At 39.3% G+C, this 18,639-nt stretch overlaps 1 protein-coding gene across 9 annotated transcripts in view; it reads right to left on the reverse strand.

Moving 5' to 3' along the window:
* GABPB1 (GA binding protein transcription factor subunit beta 1) overlaps window positions 1-18,639 on the reverse strand; it is a 64,510-nt gene that overhangs the window by 45,185 nt on the left and 686 nt on the right. The window contains exon 2 of one of the 9 annotated variants that reach the window (XM_072808470.1): window positions 2,866-2,934. The exons of 7 other annotated variants lie outside the window; for them this stretch is intronic. The gene's annotated coding sequence lies outside the window, so the exon portion shown is untranslated. Of the gene's footprint in view, window positions 1-2,865; window positions 2,935-17,743; window positions 18,250-18,639 lie in introns of those variants that run through there. One more of the 9 variants, XM_072808469.1, reaches the window with a different exon arrangement.

An 18,639-nucleotide genomic window follows, 5' to 3' on the forward strand; every position in this document is an offset into this window, starting at 1 on the left:
CCTTCATTCATTAAACAAATGTTTACTGAGCACAGATGTGCCAACAGAAAGATGAACCAGGATAAGTCCCTATCATCAGAGAGCTTATGTTCCTGGGGGGAGTCTAACAATCAATCAATCAATCAATCAATCAATCCAATAATAGTGCTGGTAAGGTAAATGCTATGAGAGATGAAGAACTGCTATTTTAGACAAAAGTCTAAGGAAAGGCCTCTTTGAGGAAAGGATATATGAGTAGGAACATGAATTAAGAGAGGAACCAAAGCAAGGAAGGATTCCAGAGAAAAGCATCATGAAGGACAGGTCACTCTTTTGGCTGCTTAGCATCAGAGCCTCTTCATACGCCCAGGAAAAGTCCCCTGCTGATGAATCCTAAATGAAGCCAGAACCACTACCTATTAGTGAAGCTAAGTATTTGCTTTCCCAGCCACCCATGCAACTGGGATACAGTCTTATGACCTCCTCCCAAAAAAGCAGCATCCATACTAGATTTCAACTTAGAAGAAAATGCACAAAAAAGAAATATATAGAATCCATTAAGGCAAAAGTGAAAGCAGATTCAATGACAGTAGTGATAGAGGTTTCTTCTGTGACAATTCCTTTTTCCACTAAATTAATTACAGGTGGTTTCCAGTTTTTAGAACTAAGCTCTTGTCTTATGTTGTTTTGTTTTGTTTAGAACTAAGAATTCTGACTGTTCCTGGTGATCCAGGGAGATGATACAGCAAGTATAAGGCATAAGGGCCCTGGGCTAGATGGAAAAAATAGCAGGATATACAATCACAGAGACACGAATGGGCCACATTACATAAAGCCTTTTGGCCCTTTTCATGGAGTTTAACTAGGAAGTTGTTGGAATGTTTTAAACAGGAGACTATTGTGATATGATTTATGTGTGTGTGTGTGTGTATTTCATCTATTAAGGCATTTTATTTGCATGTATGTATTATATCCCTGGGAAAAAAATCCAGAGATTTTTCTCAAGTGTGTGTTTTTGTATTGCTTCTTTGTGGTCCATGATGCCAGCTTAGTACAATGAAACCACACTGGTGGGATGGGAGCAGATTATTCTGCCATTTTTCTTTTTTTTTTTTTTTTTTAAGATTTTATTTATTTATTCATAGAGACAGAGAGAGAGACAGAGAGAGAGAGAGAGAGAGAGGCAGAGACACAGGCTCCATACAGGGAGCCTGACGTGTCTCCAGGATCACACCCCGGGCTGCAGGCAGCATCAAATCACTGAGCCACTGGGGCTGCCCTATTCTGCCATTTTTCTAGATCTTTGAGTTGCATGTCAAATCTGGGGCTGACCACTCCACACTTGTTTAACACACCCATGGGGCTCACAACAATTTTCCCAGCTCTGTCATCATCAGAGATTTCAAATTCACCCATGTAACCATGTTTCATCATCACAATTAGAAACTGGACAATGACTTTGGAGCATGGCCTAATAAGAATCCAGTGTTTGCCTCCTTTGGCATTATTAATGCTCTTGAGAGAATATGCCAGGACATTCATGGGCACCATTATAGTGGCATGAAAAGATGGTGGAAAGAGCTGATTTATATTTTTTAAAAGACGACTCCTATTATTATATAGGAAGTCCATAGAGAAAAGCAAGAATTGAGGCAGAAAGACTAGTCAGGAAATTATTCCAGGCAAGAGCTGATGGTGCCTTAGGCTAGGATAATACCTATGTAATCACTTAGACTTACCTTTAATTACTACCTATCTCAGTTTAAATCTAGCATCTAATTTTGTGCTCTCCATTTGTTACCCGTTCAGGTTCTTTTCTCTCTTGCCTTATTTTGGACAGATTCTTGTTTTTTTAACATTTTATCTCTTTCTTTAACTGATTTGGATGTGACATCCTCTATTTTTGTTCCTGTAGTGGTTCCCTAGAAAATATACCATGCACTAAGACCTTTGGATTTATTTTTATCCTAATTAGGATTTACCAGGATTCCTGTGTCCCGGTTTGATATCTTTTACTGGTTCTAGAAAATATTAGCCACGATGTCTTTAAATGCCCCATTTCTCACTCCTCTTTTGGAATTCCAATCAAGACATTCTTACTCTATCCTCTGTATCTCTTACAATGTCTTTTATATTTTCCACCTTTTTGCCTCTAAGTTACGTCCTGGATAATTCTGATCTATATTCCAGTTCCATAATTTTTCTGACGTGTCCAGTCTGCTGTAAATTGCATCATTAAGTTTTCAATTCAGTTATCATATTTCCTTTTTTTTTAATTTTTTATTTATTTACGATAGTCACACACAGATTGAGAGAGAGAGAGAGAGAGAGGCAGAGACACAGGCAGAGAGAGAAGCAGGCTCCATGCACCGGGAGCCCGATGTGGGATTCGATCCCGGGTCTCCAGGATCGAGCCCTGCGCCAAAGGCAGGCGCCAAATCACTGCGCCACCCAGGGATTCCCCAGTTATCATATTTCCTATTTCCAGCAACTGGGTTTGGTGTTTTCAAATCTATGATCCCACCTTTTTTTTTTTTTAATAGTTTCATGTTTCCTGTTTTCAAGTTTGCCATTTATTTCTGTAAATAAGGTAAGCATGGTTGTTTTATCACACATCTTCTAATTCTAATATATGATGCTTATGAACGTCTATTTCTGCTATTGTTTCTGTTCATGTTTCCTTGTCTCTTTGTATGCCAGCTTATCTTTGACTATGTGCTGGTCAGTGTCCTTGAAAAATTATTTGTAGAGACATCTAAAATGAAGAAGTGTTCTCCCAGGCAACATTTGCATTTGCTTCTGCCAGGCACCTAAGGGACATTCCATATAAGAGCTTAAATCTCCCTTACCTTGCTAGGCTATAGCCACAACTTTATAGAGACTTACTTTTCTCTTTTTTTTCTCCTGTTCTGCTCAGTGCCAAGACAACTTGCCTTGAAGTCCCTTGATATTTGGCTGGAAAGTAAGCCATGAAAGGGGAACAGGGATTAGTTCTGATTTAACCATCCTTCTCCCTCAGGGGTAGACACATGGAGTCTAAGCCTAATTAGAAAGGATCTCTTGTAAAACTTTACATGCTCACATGTTGGGTAGGCTTTGAATCTCGATTTCTATCTCTACAAGTATGATGAAAAGAAACCTAACTTTCTTGAAATCTGCAAACATATTCAGGCCAACAGTGGCTTCAGTTCCCCAGATATTCTGCTAACCTCTCTTGGTTTATTTAGGGTTTCTTCCAGAATTTGGCTTACCTACCAGATTCCCCTAACTTCCCAGTTCTTCAAAACTCTTAAGGTCGTGTTCATAGATCTTATCCAGCATTTTGCAATTCTTTTCAAAAAGAAGACTGGTCTAATAATCTAGCCCACCATTAGCCAGATATAATATATATTTTGAAATTGAGTTAACAGAACTTACCTATGTATTAGATACCAGTATACAAGAAAAACAGGAGTCAAAGATGACATCTCGGTTTTGGATCTGAATAACTTGGTGAGAAGTGGGATTATTTACTGAAATAAAGATGGCAAAGTTGGACAGGGTGGTTCAGGTATTAAGAGTTTGGCCACAGACTTATTAAGTTTGAGATGCCTTAGCTAGGTTATAATTTTCTTGTAGTACAGACAAGGTGTTGTTGTCTGTTTTTTAGTGCCATTTATACCTATGAGTACTTTATTGTTGCACACATAGCTGGTATTCAACTAATCGAATATTTCTCTACCTCAGTGCTATGGACAATATCAGGTCTGGTAGTTCTTTTGTTGTAGGAGATTTTTCTAGGTATTGTAGGATATTTGGTAGCATTCCTGGTCTCTACCCATTAGATGCCAGTGGCACCATCCAGTCCCCCATTTTATGACACCAAAAACAGTCTCTAGATATTGCTGAATGGCCCCTAGGGGTAAAATATCCCTGAGAACCCCTAACGCTTCTTGAATTACAGTTAATTTCTATACACTGGGCTAATATACTACCATCCTTTCACTCAACTGTACACAGCAAAGATACACAAGATGTAAGAATCTATCTAAGCCCAAACTATAGCCCACCCCAAACCAGCAATTCTCAAATTGCACTTCCCACAACACCAGAGAACTGCAGTACTGAGACAGTGGGTAAAGGGATAAGCATAGGTTAGGGGTAACAAAACAGTTTCACCCTCACTAAAGCAAGACCATCTCCAACTATTATAAATATTTGTAATATTTAAAGCATTTTTATTTTTTATTTTATTTTTTTATTTTTTAATTTATGATAGTCACAGAGAGAGAGAGAGAGAGAGAGAGAGGCAGAGACACAGGCAGAGGGAGAAGCAGACTCCATGCACCAGGAGCCTGACGTGGGACTCGATCCTGGGCCTCCAAGATCGCGCCCTGGGCCAAAGGCAGGCGCCAAACCACTGCGCCACCCAGGGATCATATTTAAAGCATTTTTAAAAGAAAGCTATCGCTAGCAAAATGTCTTTTCAGATATAAAATGGTTAAAATTTTAAATCTCAAGCAAGAATTACTTAACAGCTCTATTTTATTGCTATTCCACACCCAAATCCTTATTAATATAAACCTAGAAAAGATTTATTAAATTCATCTGCAAGTCCTGGCATGTATTTGCTTTAATTTTTTTTTTTTTTTTTTTTTTTTACTCTAACCAAACAGAAACCAGGTAAAAGTTGTATGGATAAATTAGCCCTCAAAATCAGATTCTGAACTATAACTCATTCAAATAAATTTTAAATCCCAAACTATGTAGTAAGAACTTAGAATGTTGTTCTTCTTTTCTCCATTAGGTTAAACTTCCTTGTCTTGTATAATATATAGTTATTCCCAAATGTGCTATATAAAAAATAATTTTCATGCTCTACTATGAACTCCTTCCTCTAAGCTAGTTTTGTTTTAAATATTAGAGTATAAGCTCAGCTACCCTAAAAATCACAACTTTATACAAAGCTATTTTTATTTCTTTGATTTTCAGGTACCAAAATATATAATTAAATCAGACCCATGCTAATAAATGTAGTTTCTGATTACCACATAAGCTATGTATTTATCAGATATACATTCTCTATTTCTTTATCGACATTCTGTGTATAGCAATGTCCCTATTTAACTGTAAAATTATGACATCATTACAAAGCTGTTCTCCATAAAACCTAGAATATAAATGGCTATAATCTAAGGATAAAAAAATTTATTGATGACTATCATTTATTTATTTATTTGAGAAAGAGAGCGCATACAAGAACATGGTGGGGATAGAGGAAGAGGTAGAAAAAGACTCCCCACTGAGCAGGGAGCTCAACGTGAGGCTCAATCTCAGGACCCTGGGATCATAACCTGAGCCAAAGGCAGATGCTCAACCGACTGAGCCACCCAGGTGCCCCTATTGGAGACTATTTAATATTCACGTTTAAAATTAGCTCGAGTTCCAGGGTGCCAGGATCCTAGGATTGAGCACCATGTCCGGCTCCCTGCTCAGCAGGGAGTCTGCTTCTCCTTCTCCCTCTGCCCCTATACCTCACTAGTGCCCTCTCTCTCTCAAATAAATATAATCTTTATAAATAAATGAGTAAATAAGCTCAAGTTATACATCTAAAGCGCACAAATTACACACATGTATATATACACAAACACTAAACTAAAAAGGAGAACTAAGAATCCATCAATTAGCATGCCCAAAACTTCCCAGGCACCTGCCAAAATTTAATCTTCCTCCTCTACTCCCTCATGTTGTTACCAGCCTTTTTACCTCCCAAATTAGAAATCTGAGAGCTATCCGTAACTTCCTCCTCTCCCTCATGTCTTTACATACAGTTGGCCATCAAATACTATAAATCCTACTTTGCATCTCTTTTTCTCTTAATTTCTTTTTTCTCAACAGGCAACAGTTTTATATAGCTCAAAAATCCAAACCCAGAAATGTATACATTGAAAAGTTCAATGGAAGCATTTACACTATCCCACTCCCCCCAGACAAGTAATCACCTTTACTAGTTTCATGGGTATCCTACTATTTCTATTATTACCAAAAGATAGCATTACTACATAAACTGTTCTCCACTTGCTTTTCTTACTTAACACATCCTAGAGATCTTTCCTATTAGTTCATAGACAGCTTCCTCATTTTCTGTATAGGTGCTTAGCATGCTATTGTGTGGATAGGTCTTAGTTTATTATGGATGGACACTATTCCTATTATATACAACACTGCAGCTAATAACTATGTAAATGTATCATTTTATTTCATATAACTGTAGGATAAATTCCCTGAAGTAGGATTTCTGAGACAAAAGTAAATACAGGGATGCCTGGGTGGCTCAGCGGTGAGCATTTGAACATTGTCATAAAGTCTTATACTATAGTTTGGTCAAATTTATCAAAATATCTTCCTAAAACAATCAATCATGTATTCCAATCACCTACAGAAAGAGAATTTAGTATATGTGCTACTGAAGCAAGTACCAGAATACAGAATTTAACCACACGTATGCTTAACTTGAAGTGAAAAATAATTTACATAGTTGGCCACCTACCATTCTATTTCATAAACATAAAGCCCAGAATTACCCTGAAATGTGAATCTCCTATTTCTTCAGTATGTCTCAATTCTCAAATGCTTCTTATAGAGTGAACTTAACATTGCAATGTTAAAGCTTAATTAAAAGCTTAATGCATAAAGAAATGTTTTTTGGTACAACATAGCCCATAAATGTAACCCAACTTCCTCTAGGGCACAGCTGAGGAAACAGCAATGTATTTCATCACTTGAGGAAAAACTGGCTGTAATGGACTTATTGAGAGATGATATCTCTACTTCCCATGCAGCAACTTCCTACAATGCATTTCAGACCTTTTTGGATCTGGCCCATGCCTCACTCAAGCCTCATCAACTCACGACTTCCCGCTCGTATTTATACTCCAACACTGCACAGTTACCTATAATTACCACTACACACTATTCCGTTTTGTGATACCATTCCTTTTTGTGTTATTCTGCCTGAGAAGTCTTCTTCTTACCCCAAATTACCTCACCACGTATTCACATTCTTCCTCAAAAACTCAGTTCAGACATTACCTCCTCTAACAAACTCCCATTCACCTTTTCAGCAAAAAGAATTAATCATTTCTTTATTTCCTCATTGTGCCCTGAACCTACTTTCATTAATATATGGATTTCACTCTGTTACAAGTATTTGCTTACAAGCTCTCCTCTCCTAAAAGCCTCAGGAAGTCAGGCCAAGTTTATCTTATTCTTACATGTTTAGTATTCAGCAGTTTCTAGTATCCTACTCAATAGCTATTTGCCAAATTAAACAAGTCGTCTCTATTCAGCAGTAAACACTAAAAACCTATACACAAAACAATTGAAATCATGATTTTTAACTGAAGATACTTCACAACCTGGAAGAGTATGTGGATTATAATAAAAAGCAGTCTGTAGTTCTTTTTTTAAGTATTAAGTTTTTAACTATGAAATCTTTTAGTGGGCTAAAGCCAACATTTAAAATAATGTCAGCATATATCAAATGTGGTAAAGGTAAATGTCTCATGAAACCTTTGTTCCAGTTGTACATATGCACACACAAACAATGTGTTACTGATGCAAAACACATTTCTTACCATGGATCACAATAAAGAAGATAACTTGAAAGCTAATTCCATTGTTGCTATATGGGTTCGAGAAGCTTTAAATCAACAAACAATATAATATAGTGAAGGAAGGCTTCTTCAATGAAAGACATTTGAAGCATAGTCTAGCTTCCCACCACCTCTCTAATCTCACTTATCACTCCCCCTTACTCATTCTGCTTGAGGCACACAAGCCTTAGGAATTATTCGAGTAAGCCAAACATGTTTCCACCTCAGGGTCTTAAACATGTTGTTTCTTCCACCCAGAAAGCTCTTCACTTACATAACCGTGTCATTTACTCCCTCATTCCAGGACACCCAAAGAGATTTTTCCCTGGCCACCTAAAATAGCAACCACCTCCCACCATTCTAACCCGTTATCCAGTTTTATTCCTTTTCATGCCACTCATTAACACCTGATATTCATTACTGTGCTTTTCCTCCCCTCCCTCATTGCAAATGTCAGCCCCAAGAAAACAGAGACTATCTTCTATTTTCATTACTATAACATCAGAGATTAGGACAGTACCAGCACAAAGCAAACAATTCTGAATAGGCTTTGATAGGCCTATCAAGGAAAAGAAAAAGGAAAAACACAGAATTGTGCCTGAGCATGGTATATTACAGAGGAAACAAGGCTGAAGTAAGGTTGATGAAGCAGAATATGAAAAGGTTTCAAAGTGAGAAAGCAGCGTTTGGACTTTATCCTACAGACAACTGGAAGTCATTCAATGTTTTGAGCAAACTTTGATCCATTCAAACATTTATTCAGCACAAGTTCAATTCACTTTGCTTGGCACAATGGAGAGCAAAAAGTCAATAGCACATGTTCTCTCCTCTGGCTGTTCAGGTTTAATAGCAATGGGTTCAAAAAAGTTTTAGGAAAATTATTCTGGCAGCCATATGGGGGGTGGATTGGAAGAGGAGTTCCAAAGCTAAAAAGGGAGATAATAGGCAATGCAGAGCCTCAGGACAAACTGAGACCAGTAAAGAATAATCTAAAAGAACTGTGCTGATTAATGGATAGAAATAATAAAAGAGAAACATGTATTACAAAAACTTTAAGATTTAAATATGATAAACTTAGATAAAACTTAGAAAAACTGAGCAATTTCAATAACTTTTAGATTATTACCCAACCATTGCAAATAACGATCAAAGCGATGAGAAAGGAAAAGTAAGTGTGGTAGTAAGATTACTAAAAAAGCAAAAGAATCCTCTTCCTTCCATTCAGTTCCAAAATAAGAGACAAGAATAGATTTGTTATGATAACAATGAAAAAAATGTGCAAGCTTATACTCTATTTTCTTTTTCAATTGCGTAAAAATCAATGGCATCTTCTGAGAGAGAGGAAGAAGATATATGAGAAAACAAAAATGTGAGATTAACAAAATAACTGCCAACAGTACCAAGGGCCCACTGGGAATTGTTCAGCATTAATTTATAGTGGCCAAGAAATCTTCATAATTACCCGCCTTCCTCCATAAATATGCTGTAATCTGTGAAAAAAAAAAAAAAAAGAAAAGAAACAGAGGAGATAAATAGTGGAAAGATCTGACAACAGGTAAATATGATAGAAGTGATTGGTGTCAAGTTCAGGCCACATCTAATGCATACAGCAATAAAGGAAGGGAGAAGAAATTAAGAGTGTATGAAGAGAATGGCTGAAGGCACAGGTAATCACATGGGCAAAGATTTAAGAGTTCATATAAGCCAGTTGGGATGTAAGAGAAATTTATCAGATCATTCACTTTAACACCATATTGTTTGCTATGATCTGAATGCTCGTGTGTCTTTCCCCTGTCCCCTAAATTTGTATGTTGAACTCCTAATGCCCAAAGTGATGGTATTAGGAGGTGAGATGTTTGGGAGGCGATTAGGTCATGAGAAAGGATCGTAAGACTCATGCCCTTATAAAAAGAACCAACCCCCCACAAAAAAAGAAACCCAAGACAGCTCCCTCACCCCTCTTCCATGTGAGGATACAACAGAGAAGTCTGTAACTGGAAAAGCGTCCTCACCAGACCCCAACCATACTTGCACCTTATATGTGGAACCTCCCAGCCTCTAGAACTGCAAGAAATAAATTTCTGTTGTTTATAAGCTACCAAGCCTCTGTTTTTTTATTACAGCAGCTCGGACTAAGACACTGTTTAAATGCTTTTCCTCTGTTTGGATACATGGTAAGTGCTATAGGCACAATGGAATATAGGAATCAGAAGGGCGGGATCCCTGGGTGGCGCAGTGGCTTGGCGCCTGCCTTTGGCCCAGGGCGCGATCCTGGAGACTCGGGATCGAATCCCACGTCGGGCTCCCGGTGCATGGAGCCTGCTTCTCCCTCTGCCTATGTCTCTGCCTCTCTCTCTTTCTCTCTCTCTCTCTGTGACTATCATAAATAAATAAAAATTAAAAAAAATAAAATCTTTAAAAAAAAAAAGGAATCAGAAGGGCTGCACAGCCAATAAATTTATCATCAGAGGAAGTAACCTAATTTCAATGTTCAGTTCTATAATTAATATTATGACTTAGGATAAATATTCACCTCGGTTCCCACATCTACAGAATGGGAGAGCATGTTAAAGAGAGGTACCATAGTGGCTTCCACTCATCTGCTTTAAAGAACTGTTGCTATCGCAGGCCAAGTTACCAAACAACAATCATACTACTGTGTACTCAAAGAATACAAAGAACACAAAAACAAACTCAAAACAATACATACAACCCTCTGCTTATTTACAAACCCTCTGCAGCATATTTACAATAGCCAAATTATAGGAGCAGCCCAAGTATCCATCGATTGATGGATAAAAAAGATGGGTGTGTGTGTGTGTGTGTGTGTGTGTGTGAGACAGACAGACAGACAGAGATGGAATATTATTCAGCCATAAAAAAAAGAATGAGGGGATCCCTGGGTGGCTCAGCGGTTTGGCGCCTGCCTTTGGCCCAGGGCACGGTCCTGGAGTCCCGGGATCGAGTCCCACGTCGGGCTCCTGGCACGGAGCCTGCTTCTCCCTCCACCTGTGTCTCTGCCTCTCTCTCTATGTCTATGATGAATGAATGAATGAATGAATGAATGAATAAATAAATAAATCTTAAAAAAAAAAGAATGAAATCTTGCTATTTGACATGGATGGAGCTAGAGAGTATAATACTAAGCGAAATAAGTCAGAGAAAGACAAATACCATATGATTTCACTCATATGTGGAATTTAAGAAACAAAACAAGCAAACAAACAAAAAAAAAAGACAAATCAAGAAACAGACTCTTAATTATAAAGAACAATCTGATTGTTACCAGAGGGGAGGCGAATAGGGGATGGGTTAAATCAGTGTGGGGATTAAGGAGTGTATTTGTTTTTATGAACACAGGGTGATATATGGAACTATTCAATTACTATACTGTACACCTGAAACTAATGTAACACTGTATGTAAGCTAACTAGAATTAAAAACCTAAACAAAATAGAAAAAAAAATGTCTTATTCCTCAAGTGTAATGAGAGCAAAGCTAATTGAGTAAGAGTAACTCTCAAGCCTCTTCTAGAAAAGATTCTGCACTATGTAATAGAATCAACAATACTAGTGGAGGTTTAACATATTTCATAATCAAAGTAAATAAAGGTAAGCATTTTTTCCTTAATTTTTTAATTTTTAAATTATTGCTATATGATATATATATATATAACATGAAAAGGTATGTATTCTTTTTTTTTTTTTTTTTTTAAGATTTTACTTATTTGAGAGAGTAAGAGAGGGAGAGAGAGCATAGAGGGAGAGGGAGAAGCAGACTCCCTGCCAAGCAGAGTCAGATGCAAGGCACTATCCAAGGACCTGGAAATCATGACCTGAGTCAGAGGCAGAAACTTAACTGACTGAGCCACCACCCAGGAGCCCCAAAAAGGTATGCATTCTAACATTAAAATAAAACAGGACTTGGGACGCCTGTGTGGCTCAGTGGTGGGCATCTGTCTTTGGCTCAGGGCATGATCCCGGGGTTCCAGGATCAAGTCCTGCATCGGGCTCTCTGTGGGGGTCCTGCTTCTCCCTCTGCCTATGTCTATGTCTCTGCCTCTCTCTCTCTCTGTCTCGCATGAATAAGTAAATAAAATCTTAAAAAATAAAATAAAATAGGACTCAAAACGTAGTAAATGTTCTACAGATTCCTTAACTGCAATTCCAAAATACAAAGACTCTTTTGGTGGCAAAACCTTACCTAAAGTGACAAGAAGCTATTTATAGTCTCTATTTACCCTACTTGGTGTAAACCTTCATACATTCTCCTGCAGAAATAGAAATGTTTTTGAAGAGGACTGGATTCTGTTGAAACATTACATTATGACCTTGCCTATATCCAAAAAATTCTTAATTCCAAAACCTATTAGACCCCAAAGGTTTTAGTGCACTATGATCCTATAAATATAATTGCTAATATTTGCTGAACTTTAAATGTGTGTCAGACACTGTTCTGATCACTTTATATGCAGTAACTCATTTAATCCTCCCAACCACTACAACATAGGTATGAAATTATTCCAATTTTACGAAGGAGGGAACTGAAGCAGAGCAATTAAGTAAATTGCCTAATGTCACAAAGCTGAGATGAATATATATAAATATTACACATAAGAGGAAGAAAATATAAAATAGAGAATGGAATATGACAGAAAGGTAGGAGTCCACGATTATTTCATCTGTTCAATAAATATATTCTAGAATGGTAAGGGATCAAACTAAAAAAAAAATACTAAAGACTTTACATGCTTACAAATTCTAAATTTATGTGCAATTCCTTTTTTTTTTTTTTTTTAAGATTTTATTTATTCATTTATGCAGGGAGCCCCACACAGGACTCGATCCGGAGTCTACAGAATCACACCCAGGGCTGAAGGCAGGTGCTAAACCGCTGAGCCACCCAGGCTGCCCTATGTGCAATTCCTAAGTCAAACTGCATAAACTGCACAGTATAAAATCAAAGCTCCTCAGTTTATGTTAATATCTTTTTTTATTGAGATACAACATTTTAATATGCTTTTAATTACAAGTAATATACAAAAACATATTCACTGTAGAAGTCAGAAAATTTGGGTGTGCAAAAAGAAAATAATCACTTATAAAACTACACTCAGAAATAACCACTTAACAATTTGGCACATATCCTTCCAGACATCAATACAATTTTTCTCCCTTGAACAATGCAGGGCTGAGAGGTACAGACACTCCCCACCCTCCCACCCCACACACACAGTTGAAAATCTGAGTATAACTCTTCTATCCCTAGAAACTTAACTGTTAACAGCTTACTGCCAACTAGGAGCTTTACCGATATGTATTATATACCGTATTCTTACAGTAAAGCAACTTACAGGAAAGAAAATCTTAAGAAAATCATAAGAGAAACATTTGCAGTACTGTACTGTATCACAAAAAAAAAAAAAAAACAAAAACAAAAACCCTGTGTATAAGTGGACCAATGTAGTTCAAAGCCCTATTGTTCAAGGGTCAACTGCATATTTGTTTTTTAACCAAAATGGAATTGTTTTTAAATCTACCTTTTTTTTTAATTTAACATACAAGACATCTCTTCATCTCTTCCCATTCTTCTTATACCATTTAATAGCTAGACAGTGCCCCACTGTGAATATGTATCCTAGCAATCACTGTGAAACATTTAGATTGTGTACAACTTTATAGCATAGAGATCAAGACTTACTGACTCTAGTCAAACTGCGTAGACCCAACTCCTGGCTCTACCACATATTAACTCTGCTACCTTAGACAAGCTACCCCATTTCCCTATGCCTGTTTTCTCTTCTGAAAAAAAAAAAAAGGAAAATATTATCTCTGTCATATGATTAATGTGAGAGTGGGGTCAAATGTTAATACACAGCTTTTACTATCAACAGTGCTGCAATCAGGATGCTCACAGCTAAATCTTTGCACACATCCTTATTACATCAAGATCAATTCCCTTAAATGAGAATTTCCATATCAGGACATAGGCACATTTTTAAGGCTTTGAGCCTGCCAAATTATAGTTTGGTTTAAAGCCCTCGTTAAACAGTTCTCTCACTTAATACTCATTTATCATTATCCAAGAAGGTGAAAACTATGATCCAGTTAAGCTAACCAACTGGCTTTTGCTCTTCTACTTTTGTACCTGCAAACCTAGACATATATCATAAAATCTTAAAAGTATGTAGGGAACTTTAGGACACCTGGCCCAATTCCTGATTCAGTCTATCAGTTCCTCCACCTTAGAATTCCTCACTTGAACATCATCAATGAAAGCAGAGAGCCTACAACTCAATCCTAACCCCCATTACATTTTACTGTTTTGTGGAAATTTCTCTTGAAAGTATGTTGAAATCCTCCTTCTAACTACTACTCATTGATCCTAGTTCTTTCTAGTCAGATCAAACCTGATCTGTGTGGTAGACCTCTAAAGAGTTAAAGATATCATAATTTCTTAGATGAGTTTCCTTCTCTTCTTTGGGCAAACATTGCGTTTTTCACTTTTTCCTCCTTTCCCCATGTCCTTTCCCCCATGATCAAGGTCCTCTGGAAACGCACTATAGTTCAGAGCTTTTTAAACTCGTGTGCCTATCACCTGGGGAACTTCAGAAAAATACAATAGCCCAGGCCCTATCCTACTTAAGCATGGGCCTCTGTGTTTTTGCCCTGCAGGTGATTCTGATATAAAGTCTGAGAAATGATATAAGGGCCCACTCACAAAGTGATAGTATGCTACCTAAAAGCTGACACAATGTAATTATCCCAGGTATAATACAACAAGTACAAAGTAAAGTGTGGCTAATACCTCCTCCCTCTTTCCAGAGAGAGAGAGAGCACCAGCACAAAGGACAGAGAGAGAGGGAGAATCCCAAGCTGACTCCACACTGAGGGCAGAGCCAGATATGTGGCTTGATCTCACAATCCTCAGGTTATGACCTACACCAACATACAGTCAGACTTAGCTTAACCAATTGAGCCACCCAGGTGCCCCAATACCTGTTCTATGTTGTTCTACCAACTTCAAGATGACATTTACTTTTTTCAAAAATTATACCAGAGTGTTAATTCACATTAAATGTACATTTAAAATGATGAGTCTTTTCCACATTCTCTATTAGTGCATTAGTGTCTTGTGACCCTAACTGCCAGCCTTTCCAATTATTCCCATTAAAAGGTAAGAGAACCAGGACAAAGAGTTTTAAATCCCTATTTCTAAATACATCACCTCTGTGCATATGATTTACCTTCAGTGGAGAAATCATTTCAAGCTTCATCCTCTAAACATCGCATGGAAAGACTTAGCCTAAATGAAAGTACACTGGTCCACCAACAACTGAACTGACAGGCGACTGCATCAACACATCTCCTCTATGCAAAGCACTGTTGTCAATACAGTGGGGAAATACAGTCCTTAATACTAGTTGGCAGACCTTCTAGAGAGCCTGATGGAACAAATACCTTCAAAGAATGAGAATACCTAGATAAACACATTAATGCTATAGAAACCTATGATTACTACTTAGCTCTGGGGCCAAAGAAATGATACTCATTAGAAAACTAAGTTATTCTGAACTTTAAGGTTTTGTTTCCCTTTGTTTTTTAATGTTTATGAGACAAGAGAGGAGATGGACCCATCAGTGAATTCACCCACACTCAGGCTACTTGAAAAGGAACATTGCCCCCCTCAAAAATACACCCTCAGGGACGCCTGCCTGGGTGGCTGTTGAGCGTCTGCCTTCAGCTCAGGGCATGATCCCAGTCTGGGGATGGAGTCCCGCATGGGGCTCCCTGCTCAGTGGGGAGCCTGCTTCTCCCTCTGCCCCTCACCCTGCTTGTATGTGCTCACTAATAAATAAATCTTTAAAAAATAAAAGTTGACTTTAAAAAAAGAAGCTCGCTGGTGGCATTTTGGACAACTGTTGTCAGGCAAAGGCAAACTATGAGGAAAGTTATAGACATAGGGGCAAGAGTAAAAGAGGGACAAGCTATGAGGTGAAGGGACTCTAAATTTTTGCAGAAGCGTAGTAGCCGATTCAGAAACATAGGGAGATCCCTGGGTGGCGCAGCAGTCTGGCGCCTGCCTTTGGCCCAGGGCACGATCCTGGAGACCCGGGATAGAATCCCACGTCGGGCTCCCTGTGCATGGAGCCTGCTTCTCCCTCTGCCTATGTCTCTGCCTCTCTCTCTCTCTCTCTGTGTGACTATCATAAATTTAAAAAAAAAAAAAACACCTCCTTAACCTTAGGGAGATGCCACCTTCTGAACAGACTAAGAAAGGGAAAAGCAACATGATGACTGGATTGAAAAACTATGAAGTTGAAAAGAAAACAGAACAGATTGTAGAAATTCTTAAAGAGCACTTATTTCATGAGAAAAGTAGTAGAAACAAGAAAGTCAAGTTAGGTCAGGACACAGAAAGAAAAGGAAAGGACGCCTGGGTGGCTCTGCGGTTGAGCTTCTGCCTTCAGCTCAGGGTGTGATTCGGGGTGTGGGGATTAAGTCCTGCATCCAGCTCCCTGCAAGGAGACTGCTTCTCCCTCTGCCTACGTCTCTGCCTCTGTGTCTCTCATGAATAAATAAAATCTTAAAAAAAAAAAAAATACACACTCAAAACAAATTCATGATTCAAAACTTCATGTAATGACTTCTGAATTCCTGACTTGTTTGCTTTACCTGTTACTATTCTTAACTTATGAGGTATTCAAGAGGGGGGGGAAAATGGCCATTCTACAGATGAGTTCCACCATAAATACAACTTAGAGATGCTGGATGAAAGGGAGACAAGTAAAATTAACCAAGATCCAATGTGATATTTATTTTCATTTGCATGGCAAACATCAAAAATATACCTGGCATTTTCAAACAATTATGTCAAGAATGACCAGATGCTTCCTGTTGATGGAACAGTAGAGAACTAGTCTGACAGAATCAAAATAGAGTTCACAGAAACAACTGGAAATGAATTTAGCTTCATTTCAAAACCATTAAACCAAAGTATGTCCTTACATTTTCACACATTTAGTGTAACTGGCCCCCAACCTAAAATATAAAATACCCAGATGGACAGAAAGAGAGAACTCAAACTCTAAGTTAGGAGACTTAACTCTAAAGTTAAGTATATGCATTACAAAAGTATTGTTTGACCAAATGTTTCACTGCAGGATTCCTTTTAAATCTGAAACTCCTGCAGGGCTTTTGACAGTGTCCTATCTTCAAATATTACTTTTACACACTAGTTTTTACAAGCGTATCTAACATGGAATTCACATTTTGTGTACATAATTAAAAATAAATTGTGGAATTAAAAATAAAGTTTAGTCACTTAAAAATATTTTCAAGTGTTCCTGAGTCTCCAGGATCATATGCAGATTACACAATCTGTATACTGTTTATGCATCTAAATCCCAAATTGAAAAAAAGAGCCCAAGAAACAAGTATAGAAATCAACTCTCCTATCCATATTTTTTTAAATGTGTCTTGTATAATATGCTGATTCGACTTGTATGGTGAAAGGATAGAAATGACAAATCTCTCAGTTTAAAAAAAAAAAAATTACACAACAACAAGCATGAGCATACAATGGAGTTTTGGGAGTTTTCCAGAGGTTACACGGTGTGATACCACAGACTGAATGCAGTAGAGATTTAAGAATCTAGATGTCTTTTAAACCAGACATTCAAAAGACCTGCAGAAATGCAAAACAATGTCACTCTTACCGCTTGTATTAACTTGTATTAATGTCACCTGTATTAACTTGTAATGAATTTTTGTTGTAGCTATTATGGGGAGGGGGGGATATGTAAAGAGTAAAATTAAGAGAAAAAAATTAATAAAAGCGTAAGGCCATCTTTAATTTCCTTAAAATCAGAGAGCCTGAGCCTGAAAGTGGCAGTGCCAAGGCCGAATGGTTATAGGTCAGCGCGAAGCAACTTACACCAAGCTGGGTAGGTCTATACGTGAAATAACGAACTGCAAAAAGAATTTTTCAACACTACCATCTGCGTAATAAATTATAGTGCCCCTCTAATTCTGGAATGGGAAATCATTTTTCAAGGACCATTTACTGACTACATCAAAAACATTTTCCAGGTTAAAAAAAAAAAAATGATACTTCAGAAAGTAACTTGCCTGAACCGAGACAGCAAACCAGTGTTCGCAGAGAGCACCTACAATATTTCCACGTTACCAAGCCCCCCTCCGAGAGTACTGCCGTGGTCGCCACCCCTCCTTTGAACAGATGTCTGCTCGCCACAGTCCAATCAGGTTTAAAGCAAGCGTCTGTGTACTGAAAACAAGCTGAAAGTGGGAAAACACACACGAGGCAGGCCTCTATTATCCCGTTGGTTTCAGTTTTCGCGATGCACCCCTGAGGCGATGCTCGCTGACTGAACGCGGCACGACGGCTTCCACCGAGCTCTCTGCACACACACGGATTAACTGTGTCCAGGCAGAAATGACCTGGCAAAATTCTCAACTTTCTTCCGAAGCCGTGCACCCGCAGATCCCGGCGGCCAGGTCCCAAGAGCAGAATCCGAGCATCCGGAGCGGCGGGCCTTTGTCCCCTCAGGGGCCCGAGAGCCCGCGGTCGTGGCAGCAGGCGCGATCGGCCGCGCGCGGGCCGGGCCGGGGCCTCCGCTCAGCCGCGTCAGGGCTGCCGCTCCCGCCGCGGCCCGAGCGCGTCCCGGCCGCGCAGGCCCCACAGCGCTGCGCCCGCGAGGACGCCCGCCCCCGCCGCCCCTGCCGCCCCTGCCCCGCTCCGGAGAAGCCGCCAGGGCGCCCAGACAAAGAGACCGGCAGCTCCCGGGGCGGCGGGCGGCGGGCGCCGAGGCCCGGCCGGGCCGCGCCGCGCCAACCTGCCTCCCTCCGGCTCCCGCCCGCCTCCCGCCGCCCGCCGCCCGCAGAGCCCCCGCCGCCGGGGCTCGACCCCCTCCCCGCCCCGGGGCCGCCGCTCGGGCCCGGGCCGGCTGGGAGGCCGCGGCGCGCCGGGGCCGAGGAGGGGGCGGCGGCCGCCACCATGTCTGCCC

This window comes from Canis lupus, chromosome 32, assembly GCF_048164855.1.
Source record: "Canis lupus baileyi chromosome 32, mCanLup2.hap1, whole genome shotgun sequence".
Classification (NCBI taxonomy): Eukaryota; Metazoa; Chordata; class Mammalia; order Carnivora; family Canidae; genus Canis; species Canis lupus.